This window comes from Ovis aries, chromosome 11 (genome assembly GCF_016772045.2).
Source record: "Ovis aries strain OAR_USU_Benz2616 breed Rambouillet chromosome 11, ARS-UI_Ramb_v3.0, whole genome shotgun sequence".
Classification (NCBI taxonomy): Eukaryota; Metazoa; Chordata; class Mammalia; order Artiodactyla; family Bovidae; genus Ovis; species Ovis aries.
The window spans coordinates 42517957-42534547 of NC_056064.1; the positions used below are offsets into that span (position 1 = coordinate 42517957).

The 16591-nt window shown below is 45.2% G+C and overlaps 1 protein-coding gene and 1 long non-coding RNA gene across 10 annotated transcripts in view; both read right to left on the reverse strand.

The window, feature by feature from the left end:
* Positions 1 to 4565, reverse strand: part of EZH1 (enhancer of zeste 1 polycomb repressive complex 2 subunit) — a 31398-nt gene extending 26833 nt beyond the window's left edge. For 2 of the 9 annotated variants that reach the window (XM_060395639.1, XM_042255981.1), the window contains exons 1-2: positions 4535 to 4565; positions 2498 to 2546 (exon numbers count right to left, since the gene is read on the reverse strand). The gene's annotated coding sequence lies outside the window, so the exon portion shown is untranslated. Of the gene's footprint in view, positions 1 to 2497; positions 2547 to 3457 lie in introns of all 9 variants that reach the window. The other 7 variants (XM_060395638.1, XM_027974486.2, XM_042255982.1 and 4 more) reach the window with 6 other exon arrangements.
* A 2278-nt stretch (positions 4566 to 6843) lies between these two features.
* LOC132657425 (uncharacterized) lies at positions 6844 to 16347 on the reverse strand. Its single transcript, XR_009595600.1, has 2 exons — positions 16246 to 16347; positions 6844 to 15549 (listed from the first exon to the last, which is right to left on the reverse strand). It is a non-coding gene; the product is annotated as an uncharacterized LOC132657425 (long non-coding RNA).
* Between the last annotated feature and the right edge of the window lie 244 nt (positions 16348 to 16591).

Genomic DNA, 16591 nt, shown 5'->3' on the forward strand with positions numbered 1-16591 from the left:
CCTATACATGAAGATGTACTGCAAACAGTTCCGATATATTGCAAAAGCCTTATGTTACGTGAAAGAAATCAGACACAAAAATTTTATACTTTATGATTATACTTATATGACTAGAATGATTCTAGAAAGGAATTACATGGAAAGAAGCATAAGGGACATTTTTGAGGTGATAAAAATACCTTGGTTGTGGTGATGGTTATATGACTATGAACTTTTTTTTAGTGCAGTTTTTAAAAAGACATATTTGTTTTTGGCTGTGCTGGATCTTCAGGGTCATGTGGCTTTCTCTAGTTGTGGAGAGCAGGGTCTACTCTCTAGTTTCGGTGCTCGGGCTTCTTATTGTGGTGGCTTCTCTTGCAGGGTACCGGCTCTAGAGTGCTGGCTCAGTAGTTGTGGTGCACAGGCTCAGCTGCCATGCAGAATGTGGGATCTTCCTAGAGCAGGGATTGAACCTGCGTCCCATGCATTGGCAGGCAGATATCTTGAACCACCAGGGAAGCCCTAACTATGTACTTTTATGAAAACTCACTGAACCTCTGGGCACTGTACATACAGAAAAAAAAAATCACTAACAAGAAGTTGTGACCCTGAATTCTTAATTTAAAATAAAATTATAGCATTAACATTTTCTAGTGTTGCTTTATTAAGAGAATCAGGTTGTGTGCATTTGAGACAACAGTGACAAAAATCAAAGCAGAATTAGCTTTTATGAGACCCAAGGAAAACGCTGGCTCTTAGGATGTACAACACTGATTCAGATGAGTTAAAGGAAACTCCTAACAGGCTACAGCTCTACCGTGACTGGTTTTGAATTACAGAAGCACAAGGCTTAATATTTTCTGTCTAATGGGAATTCCCTGACAGGCCAGGGGTCAGGACTCCATGCTCTCACTGCTGAGAACCTGGGTTTGATCCTTAGTCAGGGAACTAAAATCCCATAAGCCTTGAAGCTTGGCTAGGAAAAAAAAAAAGTATGTAGACAGCTCATTATCATTAATAAAACAAGACTTTTCAGTTATTCCATTCTGAATCAAAATATTAGGGCAAGTACGTCTGAGAACATAACACATCAGAGGCACTAAACTCTACCTCATTAAGGAACTCTTGCCTTCAAGGTTTGGAGTGATGAAATCCCAAATGATAAGACAGTTGGACTAAAGATGTTGGGTAAGAGCTCAATACACAGTTTGGTGAAATTAAAAATAAGCAAAACTAGGCATTTTCTGGAATGGAGGTAGTCTCTAAAAGCAACTTTTCCTCTTAAAACCCTCTCCCTCAATCCTAACCTAATTATCTTCACCCTTCTCTACATATTTTCATTTTTAAATTTGTTCTTTTATCTTTTAGATTCCACATATAACAGAAAACATACAGTATTCATCTTTTACTGTCTGACTTATTTCAAGAAGCATAATATCCTCCAGGTCTATCCACGTTGTTGTTAAGTTGCAAAATTTTTTGTGCGTGTCACATTCTTACTCATTCATCTGTTGATGGGCACTTAGGTTCTTTCTATATCTTGGGTATTGTAAATAATGCTGCTTTGAATATTGGGGTGCAAATATCTTTTTGAATTACTGTTTTCATTTTCTTCAGCTAAATACCCAGAAGTGGACTTGACGGATTGTATGGCAGTTTTTTAAATTTTTTAAGGAATCTCCATTGTTTTCCATAGTGGCTGTACCAATTCACATTCTCACCAACAGTGCAGCAAGGTTCCCTTTTCTTCACATCCTCACCAGCATCTGTTTGATATCTTATTGTGGTTTTTATTTGCATTTCCCTGTTGATTAGTGATGATGAGTAGCTTTTCATGTGCCTGTGGTGATCAGTGTGTCTTTTTTGGAAAAATACCTATTCAGACCCTCTGCCTTGTTTTTTTGTCTTTTTTCTCTGCAGTTTAACTGTCTGATGTAGAAATGTAAAGTGTTTTTCAAACGTTCAGTTCAGTCGCTCAGCTCAGTCATGTCCGATTCTTTGCGACCCTATGGACTGCAGCACGCCAGGGTTCCCTGTCCATCACCAACTCCCGGAGCTTGTTCAAACTCATGTCCATTGAGTCGGCAACACCATCCAACCATCTCGTCCTCTGTCATCCCCTTCTCCTCCTGCCTTCAATCTTTCCCTGCATCAGGGTCTTTTCCCATGAGTCAGCTCTTTGCATCAGATGGCCAAAGTGGCTAAAACACTTGCCTCAAATCTTTTTTGGAAAGTAACTAATTAACAAAGCATAAACTTATATATATATATATATATATTTATTTATTTATTTATTTATTTACTTGGCTCTGCCAGGTCTTAGCTGGAGCATACAGGATCTTTAGTTACAGCAGGTGGAATCTAGTTCCCTGAACAGGGATCAAAAGGCTCTGGCACTGGGAGTGCAGTCTTAGCCACTGGACCACCAGGCAAGTCCAACAATGTATACACTGTTTAAGAAGTTTTTAAACTTGAGTACAGGCATGAAAAAGATAAACTTAGTGAAATAAACTGTTACCTGTTTCACATAAGGCACAAACCAAGGGTGGGAACTGTCACCTAGAGAACTAAGAAGGCCAGATTTCAGATCTCAAGAATTAAAAAGCTAAATATAATATTTTAAATAGCTATTTAAAGGCATGCTAATTCGAAGGCAAGTATAAAAGAAACAAGTCTACATTTTCTACCCTTTTCCTTCCTCACAAAAGTCTTCTTGGGCATAAAATTTCATTTTTAACCCTAGGCTCCTTCTTCTAGTGCTATTTCAAAGAGAACTAAAGTAACAGCACTTCCACTTACGGAAGTTTTAAAACTACCTTGGCATCCAGTTCCATGACTGGCCTATGAGTACTCTGTCAGTTCTTCCACTAACTGGATCCAGATCTCCCAACTTCCAGTCCCAGGGATCTTCCCACTATTTCTTTATTCCACAAACATGTATTGAGGGGACTTCCCTGGAGGTCCAGTGGTTAGGAATTCATCTTCCAGGGAAGGGGGTGCAGGTTTCATCCCTGGTAAGGGAACTAAGATCCCACATGCTGCCAGGAGTGGAGGCAACAAAAGAGTGCTGCAGCTAAGATGCCACGCAGCCAAAAATAAACAGATAACTAATTTTTTAAAAGATGTATTGCTCACCTACTGTGTGCCTGGCACTGTTTTAGCATTCAAAGTGCGTCAGCGAATAAAACAAGCCAACATTTCTCTGGGAGAAATAATTCTGGGAGAATTAATTCCAGCTATCTGTAATACACACACTCAGCATGACAATAATATTATTATTACATCTTTATAGATGATCTTTGCCTCTATTATAAATGCGTGCACGCACATGTGTGTTTAAAGTACTTTATCTCCTCATACAGACTTTCTTCTACGCAATTAAGTAATCTTCTTTTATCAATGCCACACATTCCAGCTCTAGGGATTCCAAGGCTTAAAATAGACAAGCTCTCACAGAAACCTCTGATAAAGTTAGCACCTTCTAACGCTGGAAACTTCCTTTAAGTTTCTTAAACTTAGAAGAACCCGGTGGGGGATTTTTCTCTTCACAGGCATCATGGCAGCAAAGGCGGAAGAGACTCGCATTCGTGGCCATCTTCACACGCACCCACAGCTACCTCGCCTCTTAGCCCCCATCCTCATCCCTCTAGCTCTGGACTATCGCGATACCTAAGCGACTCCAGTTACGATCCCGTATTTCACCTATGAAAAGCCCACTCTCAATATTTCCACCGGCGGCACGAACACTCTTCCACATCCTTTCCCCTCCCCCGAAACAATTTCTCAGTAGTAACTTTTTACCGAAATAAGTTTGCTCCACATTTCCTAACAGGCACGTCCCAAATACACCACCTTGCCTTTGCTTCAAGGCTCTTTCCCTTACATTATTTGATCCCCAAGAGAATTCTGGGGTGGCAGGGATTGGCGAGAGACCAAATTTGGAGAGAAACCTCTTACTCAGGGCCAGGACTTGGGGGAGGCGAGAGGGGCACAGAGCGTGAGAACCCGGAGGCACGCGGCACCGCCTGGACCCCGAGAACGAGCGCCCCTTTCCATTCTGCGTCTTAGGACCCTCACTCGCCTCACCCCGTTTTTACTGCTACCGCTTCCTCAACACCCCTCAAAGTCATCGAAAGCTGACCCCTCGCGTCTGGTCCTCCTCAAGTCCCCAGCAGTCCACCTCGCTATGGGCCCCCGCAGGTGCCGCCGCCCACCTTGCCCAACCCGCGCGGGGGTCCCGCCCACCTGGCCCACCCCGCCCTCCAACGGGATTTCGCGTTCCCGGGCCCGCCCCCGCCGCTCCTCCTCCTGGACACACCGCCCTCCCCGCCGCAGACGCGGTCCTCGCTTGGGGCTCGCTCGGCCAGCTGTCCTCTTTACCCCAGCTCTCGGAACGGGGAGTGGGCGCCCCGCTAAGCCCAGGCAGGCAATTGGTGTGTCCCTCCGCTTCCCCCTAGTTCTCTGACCCCTTCGACTCTCCCTCCCTCAGGCTCCCCGGTGGCGAGGTGCGGAGGCCCGGCCCCACCGGCGGGCCGGGGCTTGTTTACTCACTCACCCTCCATCCCGAGCCGCAGGGACCCACCGCTAGCACGCCTGCGCGCAGCGGCCCCGCCCCCGCGCAGCGGCCCCGCCCCGCGCCTCCTCCGGGCGCCTGCGCACTGCACCGTCCGCGCCCCGGTGGTCAGGCTCCCTGGGCTTCCTTCTTCGCAGGTCCGTGGTTTGGCGCCAGTACCCTAAACTCAGGAGTCGGAGGTGGTGCAACCCGCCCCGAAGATTTCTAAGGCGGCGCTGTCAGGGGACAGGAAGGGCTCTTGAGAAACTTCCTGGAGCCAGTATTATCTTCTTGAAGACCCAACCAGCGTTGCATCATCCCCACACACTGGTGACATGCCATTTCTCACTTCAGCATTTGACACCAACCTGCAACCCCTTCATACAGATCTTTGACAGATATTTGATTTACAAATATCCCCAAACACCCGTCTAGGGCTCTAAGTTATCATTCTTGCTTTATATACACCGGGCTTCCCTATTTCTGTCGATAGTTTTCCCAGTCACTTAGATTCAAATCAGTTGCCTTGAGTCAAAGTATCCTCTCACAAGATACATATTAAGTTACACAAGGAAAAAAAGTAACTTTACAGGAGAGAAATCTAGCAGACATCACCTTAACCAAATGATCAAAGTTAATATCACTAGTGCTGAGATAATATTTTTACTAAGTACCTCTCAATAGTCAATGAGGACACAAAATCCGTTCCACAGTAGTCTTGAAAAAATGCATAAGCTGAATTAACCAGCAGGAAGCAACAGACAAATCCAAAATAAGGGGTAAATTTGCACAATAACTGGCTAGTATCTTCAAAAATATCAAGATTGGGACTTCCCTGGTGGTCCAGTGGTTGACTGTGCTTCAGCTGGAGGGGGTCGAGGGTGCAGGGCAAAAAAAAAAAAAAAAAGACAAACGGTGAGGAACTGTTCAGATTGGAGGAGACTGAGGAGACATGACAAGTAAATGTAATGTGTGATCCTGGATTGGATATTGGTCCAAAAAAGGCACACAGTGGGATAATTGATGAAATTAAAATAAGATCTATAGATTAGTTAATAGTATTTCGTCGATCTGAATTCCTGGTGTGGGCAATCAAACTTTGTCAACAATTGAGGAAGTTGGCTCAAGGGAGTACAGGAAACTCTCTACACTTGTAACACTTTTGTAAATCTGAAATTATTTCAAAATATAAAGTTAAAATAAATCTTAAAATGCAAATATACAGCACCTTAAATTTGTCTCCACATACTTTTTTTTCTTTTGGCTGTGTAATGCAACTGTGGGATTTGGGATCTTAGTTCTCTCCACCAGGGATTGTTTAACCCATGACCCTTGCTGTGGAAGTGTGGGTTCCTAACCATTGGACCACCAGGGAATTCCTGCTACATACATAATTTAAAAGCGGATAATAATTTTTTTCCCAAATAGTCATAACAACTCTGTAAAGTAGGTAGGGAGGATTTTAGTTTCCCACACAAAGGTATTCTGGCATAAAGGAGTTAAAAGATTGTCTTGATAAAAAATTACCCTATGAGGTCTCTGGATGTCAGATTTAGTATTTTTTTCCTTATATCAGAAATTTTTCTTTTATTCTCTTGCCTACACCCAATTCACCACCAAATCAAAGTAAATATTCCTTCCCACTTGGCAGTTTGCCATGATGTTCCTTTCCATTCCAAATGCCTTTTTTAGATCAGTGGTTCTCAAGCTCGGTTCACATTGAAGTCACCGGGACAGCTTTAATAACTACTGATTTCCTCCTCCCACCTTCAGAGAGCCTGATTCATTGGTCTGGAGTTTGGCTTGGGCTTCAAGAAGTCTAAGACCATCCCAAGTGATTCCACTGTGTAACAAGCTTAAGAACCATGGCACCAGTGGTCCCCAAGCCTTTTGGCACCAGGGACCAGTTTTGTGAAAGACAGTTTTTTTCACGGATGGGGGAAGGGATGGTTTCAGGATGATTCAAGCACATTACATTTATTGTGCTCTTTATTTCTAACCTAATGCTGCCACTGATCTGATAGGAGGTACCAGTGCATGGCCTGGAGGTTGGGGATCCCTATGTTACACTACATAAACACTTGTAGAAATAAAGAATATGGTTGAAAAAAGGCGGATGGGGGTGGGAGGAGTGGGCAGGTGGCAGATCAAAAAAAAAAAAAAAGGAATGTGAGTTACCTAAGGGAAGATGTTCAGAAGATCTGAACATCAGGACTGAGACTGGAGAGCAATTTGGGAAACATCAACTCTGTTGGTAACTAACACCATGGGAGTGACCCACGTTGTTTTAGGGAAGCATGAAGTATGCCAAGTGACAAGAGGAGAACAAATGTCTTTATTCTGCATAACAAAGGCAATATATTTACAAAAATATTTTGATGTGGAAAGGAAGGAAGGTGAAGGGATTTATGTCAAAGTTATAGATCAGAGTGTATAATCCATCTCAAATTCCACTTCCTCATTAACCCACCCATCCCCCAAGATCTCCCCCAGCTTCAACACCGTTACCACCTTACACTCACTACCAGGCTGTCTACCTCTTTCCTATCCATCACAACATTTGGCATAGGACTAAACCCAGGGTTTAATAATCTTTGTTCACTAAAGGATTATAAAAACAACTTTCCACATCACCAATAATTGTGGGGTTCTTGGGGAAAATTTGTCTGCCAATTGGTTCCTCTCTCCCTCTCTGAAGGGAGAGAGTTTTTCCTAGACCAGGCTATTTCTTAGCTGACCCAGGTCCATGAGATACTATAAGCCAATTTTTTGTTTGGCTAGCTCTTCCTCTTTTTCTCTTCCAACCCTTCAGGTCTTTGTCCTATAAATTCGTAGAAAAACTGTTGGCAAGTGGTCAGCTACTGGACCTTTGAAAAACAGTACCATCACCCCTGCCCCATTCCTCCCAGCCCCACCCCCAGGCAGTTAATAGGAATAACTGTGTCACTCCTGGCTTCCAGTTGCTCATCTTGCTCTTAAATCGCAGGCCTCTAGGGCTAAAAGGAAATGGACAAAGTGTGCTGAGTAGCCTAATGAGGTTGGTTCTTTTTCCGAAAGTTCTCTATTTCGGAAAAATAAAATTATGTGTTTAATTTCTGAAACCTGAGGCCTGATTTGCCTTGGCAGCCCTTCTCCCAGGCTTGGCCGAGAGTCCAGCAATACTAGCACACTGATTAATACCAGCTCAACTTGCTCCCTGGAGAAGAAGAGCATTATTTGCTTGACCATTTTCTTAAATCCTTTTAAATTTGCATGTATTTTAGCATGATCTTCTTGGCTTTCACGTGCTGTGTCTCTGACCACTGGCCCCAAAGAAGCCTCAGGGAAGACTGTTCTCTATGCCCTCAGTATCCCCATCCCCAAACAAGATTTTGTTCCCCTCAGTGGTAAGAAATGACATTTCTGTCACATGTTCTGTTCCTTCTGAAGCAGGCAAGTTCTAAGTGTACTTTTGTCCCCTGCTGGTCTTCAGGCCACTGTTAGGAACGGAAGGAGCTGTTGCTTCCCAGAATTCAAACAGAATTCTGCACTATTCCTTTCTCTCTGCCAACTTTTCTCCCTTCCTCCTTCCTTCCAGCCCCCTTTGGACGGTGACCTCTCTGCTCATTCAGCCCCTCCTTTGTAAAGCCCACGGGGCTATCAAATAGCGTTTCTCCAAGGGGAAACAGGAGTGAAGAAAGGCTGAGCCCCAGACAGTCCCTGACAAGGGAAGTGTAAACACAGCTGTGGAGATGGGAGCAGACCATCCTCTCTCCTCCCCCATTTCCCACCCAGAAGCAGGGGAAGGCCACCCTGCTGTGGAGAAACAAACAAGCAAACAAAGCACAGCACAACCCCAGAGCCTGCACTAAGGTCACCAGAAACTGGGGCTGCTGCCCAGGCCTTGGTGGGGCCAGCTGAATTGCCAGACCCCTCCCTGAACACTCAGAGTCAGAGGCAAAGGCGACTCCAAAGCAAGTTGAGGTCTGGACATCACTGAGCCTGGAAACATAGCTCAAGTTTTGAAGCTTCTCCACTCCTGGACATTTTGTCCTCTGATCTCCAAAACCCAGCTTTCCGCCTCAGGTACTTAGCCTCTGACCCCTAGTTGCTTCGGAATCATAATAATGCATTCAGTTCAGCAAGTAAGAACAGGCCCACAATAAACCCTTGTCCGTGGCTCTTAAAAAGTTTAAATTCTGAACCTCCAAGCCAAAATATTAGAAAAGGGCCTCCTTAGTTTTTGTTAATTACAAGGTAAATAATTCTAGCAGGAAGCGGAATTACTTTGGGGGATTACTTGGGTGGGATTCAGGCCTTGCTTTGCACATACTTGGAAAGCTCCAAGCCCACGGCTAGGGTGGTGCTACCCGCTCTCACTCTCTCAGCACAGTTAATTCAGGGCCTTGATCCCACGGAACACGCCTTTGGCAAGGCCCGGCCTGGGAAGTGGCCCCAGTCGGGTGGACAGCTAATGGGCTGTGCTTCCTTCCTGGCTATCAGGGTCCTTGACTGTATAACTGCAGAAACAGAAAACGATTACAGCCTTCAAACACTGACCATTCAGTGTGTGCCTGGAATTGTGCTAAGTTTTTTTATAATGGGTCATCTCATTCCATAGGAAGTCAGCAATATTCTTATGTTCATTTTACAACTGAAGAAACCAGGGCTTACAGAGATTGTGGAACTTGCCCAAGATCAGCCAGCTGGTAAATGGTGAGGCCAGGATTTGGGCCTCATCATTCTGACTCCATACCTATGCTCGAAACCTCTTCATTCTCCGTCCTCTTGTCTCTAAGTTCTTTTAGCTCTGAATCACAGGTCTGGATTGTCCCCATGGTTTTCTCCTTTCACCAGTGGCGCCAGAAAGAGAAATGTGTTTGGGACTCTCATCTGCAAGTTCAGAGGAAAACAGTTCCTAATCAACAAGGGGCTCCTTACTTCCTCTGTGCTGGAGATGCCAACCAAAGCTGGACACTGGACAGGCCCCCGTATCAGCAGGGCACAGCCTGTGTGCAAGACAAATAAATCCTAGCCAGACAGGAAAGGAGAGTTCCCCTTGGTTCTATGACTTCCTCTTCTTTCTTCCCTGGCTTATCAGCAGGATCCTATACTGCTGATACTATGGTCCTTTGAACCCCACTGCAGCTAGGATGGAATACAAGGCCATAGAGACTTTTTTGGAGAAAGTACAACAGATCCCATCTACAGATCCCATCCATGACACCTTAGGGAAAGAAACAATGAATCACATTTATTTATATATTTAACACATTGCCTTTAGCATTCACATAAATTCATTAGCTCGTGGCTCAGACGGTAAAGCATCTACCTACACTGCGGGAGACCCGGGTTTGATCCCTGGGTCGGGAAGATCCCCTAGAGAAGGAAATGGCAACACAATCCAGTATTCTTGCCTGGAAAATCCCATGGATGGAGGAGCCTGGTAGGCTACAGTCCATGGGGTCGCAAAGAGTCGGACATGACTGAGCGACTTCACTTCACTATTGTATTGGATGTGAACCTACCTTATCTTGTACAATCCTTGCAAGATGCCTGGGGAGGGGGTAGGTCTTGTCATCCCCATTTTACAGAGAAGAAAACTGAGGCTCAGGGAGATTGACAACGTTGGCCATAACCACATGACTGGTAAGTAGGAGGGCTTGGAATTCAAACCCAGGCTGGGACTCTCTGACTCCAAAGTCTGTATTCTTTTCAATAAAGTGTTGTGTAATTAAAAAAAAAAAAACAAAAACAAAACTGAAATTACGAAATGGGAAGGATCTCAGAATATCTTGGAAATAAAGTTTCATAACTGTGTGTGGTACACATTACGATAGTAACTACCATTTGTCACATGCTTACTAGTGCCAGACATTGGGCTAAATACTTTAACATGCATCATTTCTATTGCTCAGTGAGATATACATTAGTAACCCCATTTTTGTGGATAAGAAACCAAGCAAGTTCAAAGGGATTAAGTAACTTGTACAAGGTCACAAACAGCCAAGAGTGATGGTGCTGGGATTCAAATTCAAGTCTGCTTAACTCCAAAGTATGTGCTCTTAATCGCTTAGGCAAGAGAAATAATAAATGTTGACTATGAGCCAAGCACTCCTCTAAGTTCTTTAGCTCATAACTTATAGATATTATTATCTCCACTTTAAAGATGATGAAAATGGTGTCTTTTATAGTATCACTTAGGTTTCCCTGGCTCAGACAGTAAAGAATCTGCCTGCAGACCTGGGTTCGATCCCTGGGTCAGGAAGGTACCCTAGACAAGGGAATGGGTACCCACTCCAGTATTCTCGCCTGGAGAATCCCATGGACAGAGGAGTCTGGCGGGCTATGGTCCATGGGTTCACAAAGAGTCAAATACAACTAAATGACTAAGCACGTCAAGCTTACATTACACACACAACATGTGTTAAATACACAGGCACTGTTAGTGTCATATTTGCTTAACATATGTTGGATCCTTGTTATGATCTAGAAAATTACTTTCTTCCTAGTGTCATGGATTTTTTTTTTCCCCCAATATCCACCTAAGTATTAAAGTCTGGGGAGAAAGGATGTGAAATGATAATATCTGCAGGTGAAGTAAACATAGTCAGGGCAGGGGTCATACTGAGTGGGGAAGGCCCCCTGTGCCACAAGGAGCCCTATCTGTTTGCTCTTCCAGCCGATCTTCCTCATTCCTTACTATTTCCTTCTGTCTACCAGATCAGATAGCAGGCCGACTTCCACTAGGTGTTGATTAATCTTTCTTAGCCTCAGTTTCCTCCTTTGTTAAGTGGGTTGCTATGGTATCTGCATATATACAGTCAGAAGGAGTTTTGTTTGTTTGTTTTGGCTATGCTGAGAGACATGTGGGATCTTAGTTTGCTGACCTGGAAGAAGCCTTGCCCTCTGCAGTGGAAGTGCAGAACCTTACCCACTGGACCACCAGGGAAGTTTGTGAGCTGGGAGTTTTTAAGTGAAACAATTTGTATGAAACAGCACACTGCTTGACTCCCTCAGGGTATCCCCATGTTATACAACATCTCGACTTCAGGGTAGGAAGGGGTAGAAGGGTTCCTAGGGGTGGTTTCAGAGGACAGTTGTAAGAAATGCAAGAAGGGTAAAAGCAATCCTGGCATCTGGCATTGGGTCCTCACAGCAAGCATGAGTCAGCCCCAGGTGCCGAGGGACCGGCAGTGTTCTCAGCACTGCTGGGTGTGTGCTGTGGTCTTTTGGCCATGGTCCTCTTCAGTCACGCTGTCTGAATGTCATTCTTGTAAATCTGGCCTGGGTTCTTTTCAGAAAAACAGCCTCCACCATGTGATGTCATGGTCCAGCCTGAGTCAGGGAGGGAAGTGGGGGGGGACATTGTATACAGAGTTGAGTAAAGCAGGATCTTATTTTTAGAGGGACCCATCTGATCGTGGAAGAATCTCTCTATCATTCTCTCTTCCACTCAAGATTCAGTAAAGGGAACTTTCCTGGTGGTCCAGTGGCTAAGACCCTGTGCTCCCCATGCAGGATCCCAGGTACTATTTATTCCCTGGTCAGAGAACTAGATCCTACATGCCGCACCTAAGAGTTTGCATGCCGCAACTAAAGATCTTGCATGCTGCAACCAAGACCCAGCACAGCCAAATAATTTTTTTTTTTTTTTTAAAGCATGAAGTAGTAGCATCAAGTAGTCCTGATTTCAAACCCTGGCTTTGCCAATTACTTCCTCTGAGACCTTGGGCAAATCACTCATGTTTTCTCCATTTCATCCATGGACAAGATAATTCTGATGTTGTGGTGGGGAATTTTTAAGAAATGCTTGCAAATCACTGGGCATAAGTGTCAGAGAACACACTCTGCAGCACATAATAATTGTTCAATAAATGTGAATACTTTTAAGTCCCCAGCAGTTGGTGAGGAATATGGCTTGACCATTTTCCCTGCTTTTCCCTCATAACTTATATATATGATAAGAGAGTCAACATTTTTTTCTGATAACCATTCTTCCCCATGAGAGACGGTCATGCTTCTCATGCCAGTATCCTGGAAACGAGGAGGCTGGGGAGAGATGGAGTAGTTGCATCCCTACTCTCTTGTCTTCCCTCCCTTAGCCAGCTGGCTCCCTGGCTGTAGCTCTTCTGAGTTTCCCTGCTGCCTCCCTGCACTCTGAAGAAGACAGTCTCCTCTCTCCAGCTTGGAAAGATCAGTCCTTCCCAGCTGGAACTTTGGGCTTCCCTGACCCTGACTCTCCCCCACACCTTTTCCTGTGCTCTGTTCTCTATTTTGCAGACAGCTGGGGAAGACGCCAGCATGTGTGAATGTCTCTTCTCGGTAGAGATGGTAATTCCTGGATGCTCTGGATGTAATTTTACTGTGTAGGAGGCTGCCTGTGTTTTTGACTGCCTCATGTTGTTCTGGATTTGCCTGTGAGCATAGGGGGAAGGCTGAGGATTAGAAAAGGCACTCCTTCTTAGGATCAAATCACCTCTCCCCCTGCTCCAGGCAGGATGGCCATCGGCTAGTAATAAGAGAAATGTACATGGCGGTGAGATCCCTGCCCAGGAGAAGTCAATACAGGTTCAAGCCAGAAATCTCAGGTCAATGTCCAGTCAGATCAGAACCAGATCTTTCTCTTCCCAGGCACTGGGAGGTGGAAGTGGGGTAAGGACACAGGAATAAGAGATTCTATAGGGAACTCAAAGCCTGGATTCCACTGGACATAAGAGAAAAAGACTGAAGACAATACTATATGGTAATTAAAAAGAAAGAAACATATTTACATACAGTATCAATGATAACCCAAGACATATTACTATCTTAAAAAAAAATCACTGAACAACAAGGATATTAATTCTAATTTTCCTTTAAGTCCAAAATATGTGGGGGAGGTGAGAAAGGAATGGGGGTATAATGTTTTCTGTTTTTAAATATTTTGCAATGAGTATACAGTTAAGTCCCCTACATATGAACCTTCAAGTTGTAAGCTTTCAAAGATGCAAATGTGCATTCCATTAATGTCATGCATAAATGAAACTGCAGCTTGCCCTCCATCTCCTATTGCTGATGAGCCTTCAGCTATACCATCACCCACCCCCTCTTCTTCCTCTAGTCAATAACACTTCTTGCCTGTTCACTCAATACCAGCCTCTGTACACCAGCTGTTGTACTGTACTTTATAAGGTACTGTATTGAAAGATTAAAAATGTTTTTTGTTTGTGTTTATGTATTATTTATGTGAAAGTATTATAAGCCTATTATAGTGCAGTACTATACAGCTGATTCTGTTAGTTGGGTACCTAGGCTAGTTCTGTTTGTTGCACTTAAAAACAAACTGAACTTATGAATGTACTCCCATAATCGAACTCGTCTGTATGTAGGGGACTTACTGTATACTTACGTATTACTTGCAATTAAAAAGTATGTCTTTACAGCAAAAAGATGTAGTGGTTTTTTTTTTTTCAATGATTAATAGTTTATTTTCTAAGAAATTACAAATGCTTATATGTCAAAATTCTAACTTTCACATCAAGGTATTAGATTATACAAACTTTTTTGTGACTTGATTTTTTTCACTGTATTCATTAATTAAAATAAATTTATAATTTTTTTAAAAAGATGTAGTTTTAAAGCAGAAATAGAAAGGAAAGGTAAGCCCCCCTACCCAGGGGAGGAAAATAGGAACTCCCATGAAAGAACCAGCTTCTGTCCCTAATGAAGCCCTTCTCTGGCCCTTGCTACAGATCATTTCCTATAACCACTTGGAAAAGATGAGGTTTCTAGTCCCCGTTCAGTTTCAAAGGACCTGCATAGCAGACCCCCAGTTACCGCGATGCTCCCAGAGGTCAGTGAAAACAGCCAAACATCCAACTAAGGAAGAGTGAGAAGAGGGAAATCAGGAGAGGAAATTTCCAGATTCTCCAACAGGAGATTTGGACTCCCAAGTCCAGGAAAGATTACGACAAGCTCTCCTTTGGAGGTCTCCACATCTTGATGCTAGCTTAAACCCAACTCTAGGGCTAAAACACCACTTTCTACCAAGTCACTTATATTTCCCTTTTGTTACTACAGTCATTATTATTATTTTTGGCTGCACTGCACAGCATGTGGAATCTTAGTTCCCCAACCAGAGACTGAACTCTCACCCCCTACACTGAAGGTGCGGAGTCTTAACCACTGAACCACCAGGGAAGTCCCAGGCCATTTTATATATGAAAATATTGAGCTCCAAAGATGTGAAATGACCTACCTAAGGTTACACAGCGAGACAGATGCAATACCTGCCTTCAGAAACCTAATCAATCTTTGTTTTTATTCATTATTCCATATTGCTTTTATCTAAAGTCCAACATGTGTTTTTGTCAACTTTCATCTTAATCCCAACCCCATTTCTAACCCATAGCAGACTCAGGTGCTTCTGGCCAATGGCAATGGCTGATTTTGCTTTCTGTCCCTCCTGGCTTCCTCCTCCCATCTTGTTACCTAGAAATCTCCCTCTTGACCATGCTTCCTTCTGAGAAAGTGCAATCACAGGTGGGAGGGAAGGAGTGGAATTTGGTTCTAGCCTGAAATGACTCCAAGGCTGCCTGGCTCTTTTCTGTACATTGCAGAAGACAGTCCTCACTAGGAAGGCTTTGGGGTTCATGCCAGTTCCCGTCTCCCTCTGGATTCCTTGCTAAAGCAACCTCTTGATCCTAACGATGGAAGACCAGCTGGTTATCAGTGGCCATGATTTAAGAGCCTAAGACCCTGAGATGAAGATCTGAAGTGAGATCATGAAAGATAATTTGTGGTGGGCAGGAATCCTGTAAACCAGGACACAGCAGCAGCTGAGTCCAAGGGTCAGTGTCTGGGAGTAATTTGGGAAAGTTTGGTGCTGACAGCTGTGTCTGGAGTCGAACGTCATGAACAAATCAGCTTCTGGGATCCTCCGAATGATGAAGCTCTGGCTTAGGACACACAGTCAGCTGTGGTGTGGCAGCAGTCAGGGCCACTGGGGCCCCAGACTCAGCCTTGCTGTTTCTCAGCTGCGTCACTTCAGGCAAGTCCTTAGGAATGGAGGAAAGGAAACTAGACTCTGCTGGGTGAGGGCAATGCCCTTTCACAAGCATCACTATCACTGCAGATCAGGGTAGCACCCCTCTTTTACATGGGGATAATCTGAGAATCCACTAAAGTAACTGAAGACATTGCAGGCTATGTAACTGGAAAGTGGGAAGACAGGATTAGAACTCAGAGCCTCTGAGCTCCAGTCCCGGGCTCCTCCCTCTGAGCAGTAAAGTTTGTACCCACCTCACGATGAAGTCGCCTATGGTAGGTTCTAAACTCTTCCCTTCTCACAACCTTGGTCCTGAGGAGTTGTGGCCACCTTCTTGGGGATGGAGCAGTCATACTTTTTCCCCTGTGCTCAATCTGGTTTGGGGGGGGTCTAGGCCCCAGGCGGTGCCTCGAAGGGAGGGTATTTGGACTTTGGTTTCCCCATCCTCAGGCCTTCTCCCCAGGGGGTTCCCAGGGCTGGCTCCCTTTCCTCCTCCTCCTCTCCTCCTCCTCTTCTGGTTTTGGCAGGCAGACTGACATCAGTGGGTGTTCCCAGGGAAAGGGAATTCTGAGCCCCTTCCAGGCGCCCCTTCCCCCATAGCTCAGGGCAGCCGCAACCTCCAGCATTAGAGACTGCAGTGTTGAGAAGCCCTCTGAGCTCCCAGCCCCCTCCCTCTTCACTATCTCCCCACACAGCCCCACCTCACCGAGAAAGAAAAGGGGCCACGAGAGTTCGGGGAGCAGATGCTCGGAGACCTGACGAGTCCTCGGCGCCACGCGGCCGAGCCCAGGAAATGGATCTCGGTTCTGGGGTTACGAGGGGAGCTGTCCAGCCCCGCGGGGTGAGCTAGCAGAAGGGGTGGGCCAACGCCGGCCGGGCGGAGGGAGCGGCGGGCGCCAGGGCCGGGTGGGGCAGCGACTCCCCCTCCAGCCCGCCGGCCCCGGGCGTCGCCCCCGCCCCCCACGTGGCCGCAGCCGTCCCAGCCCCCGCGAGGAAGCTGCGCGGCTTCCTGCGGCTTGGGACCGGGATATAGGAGCCCCCGCCCGGGCCCG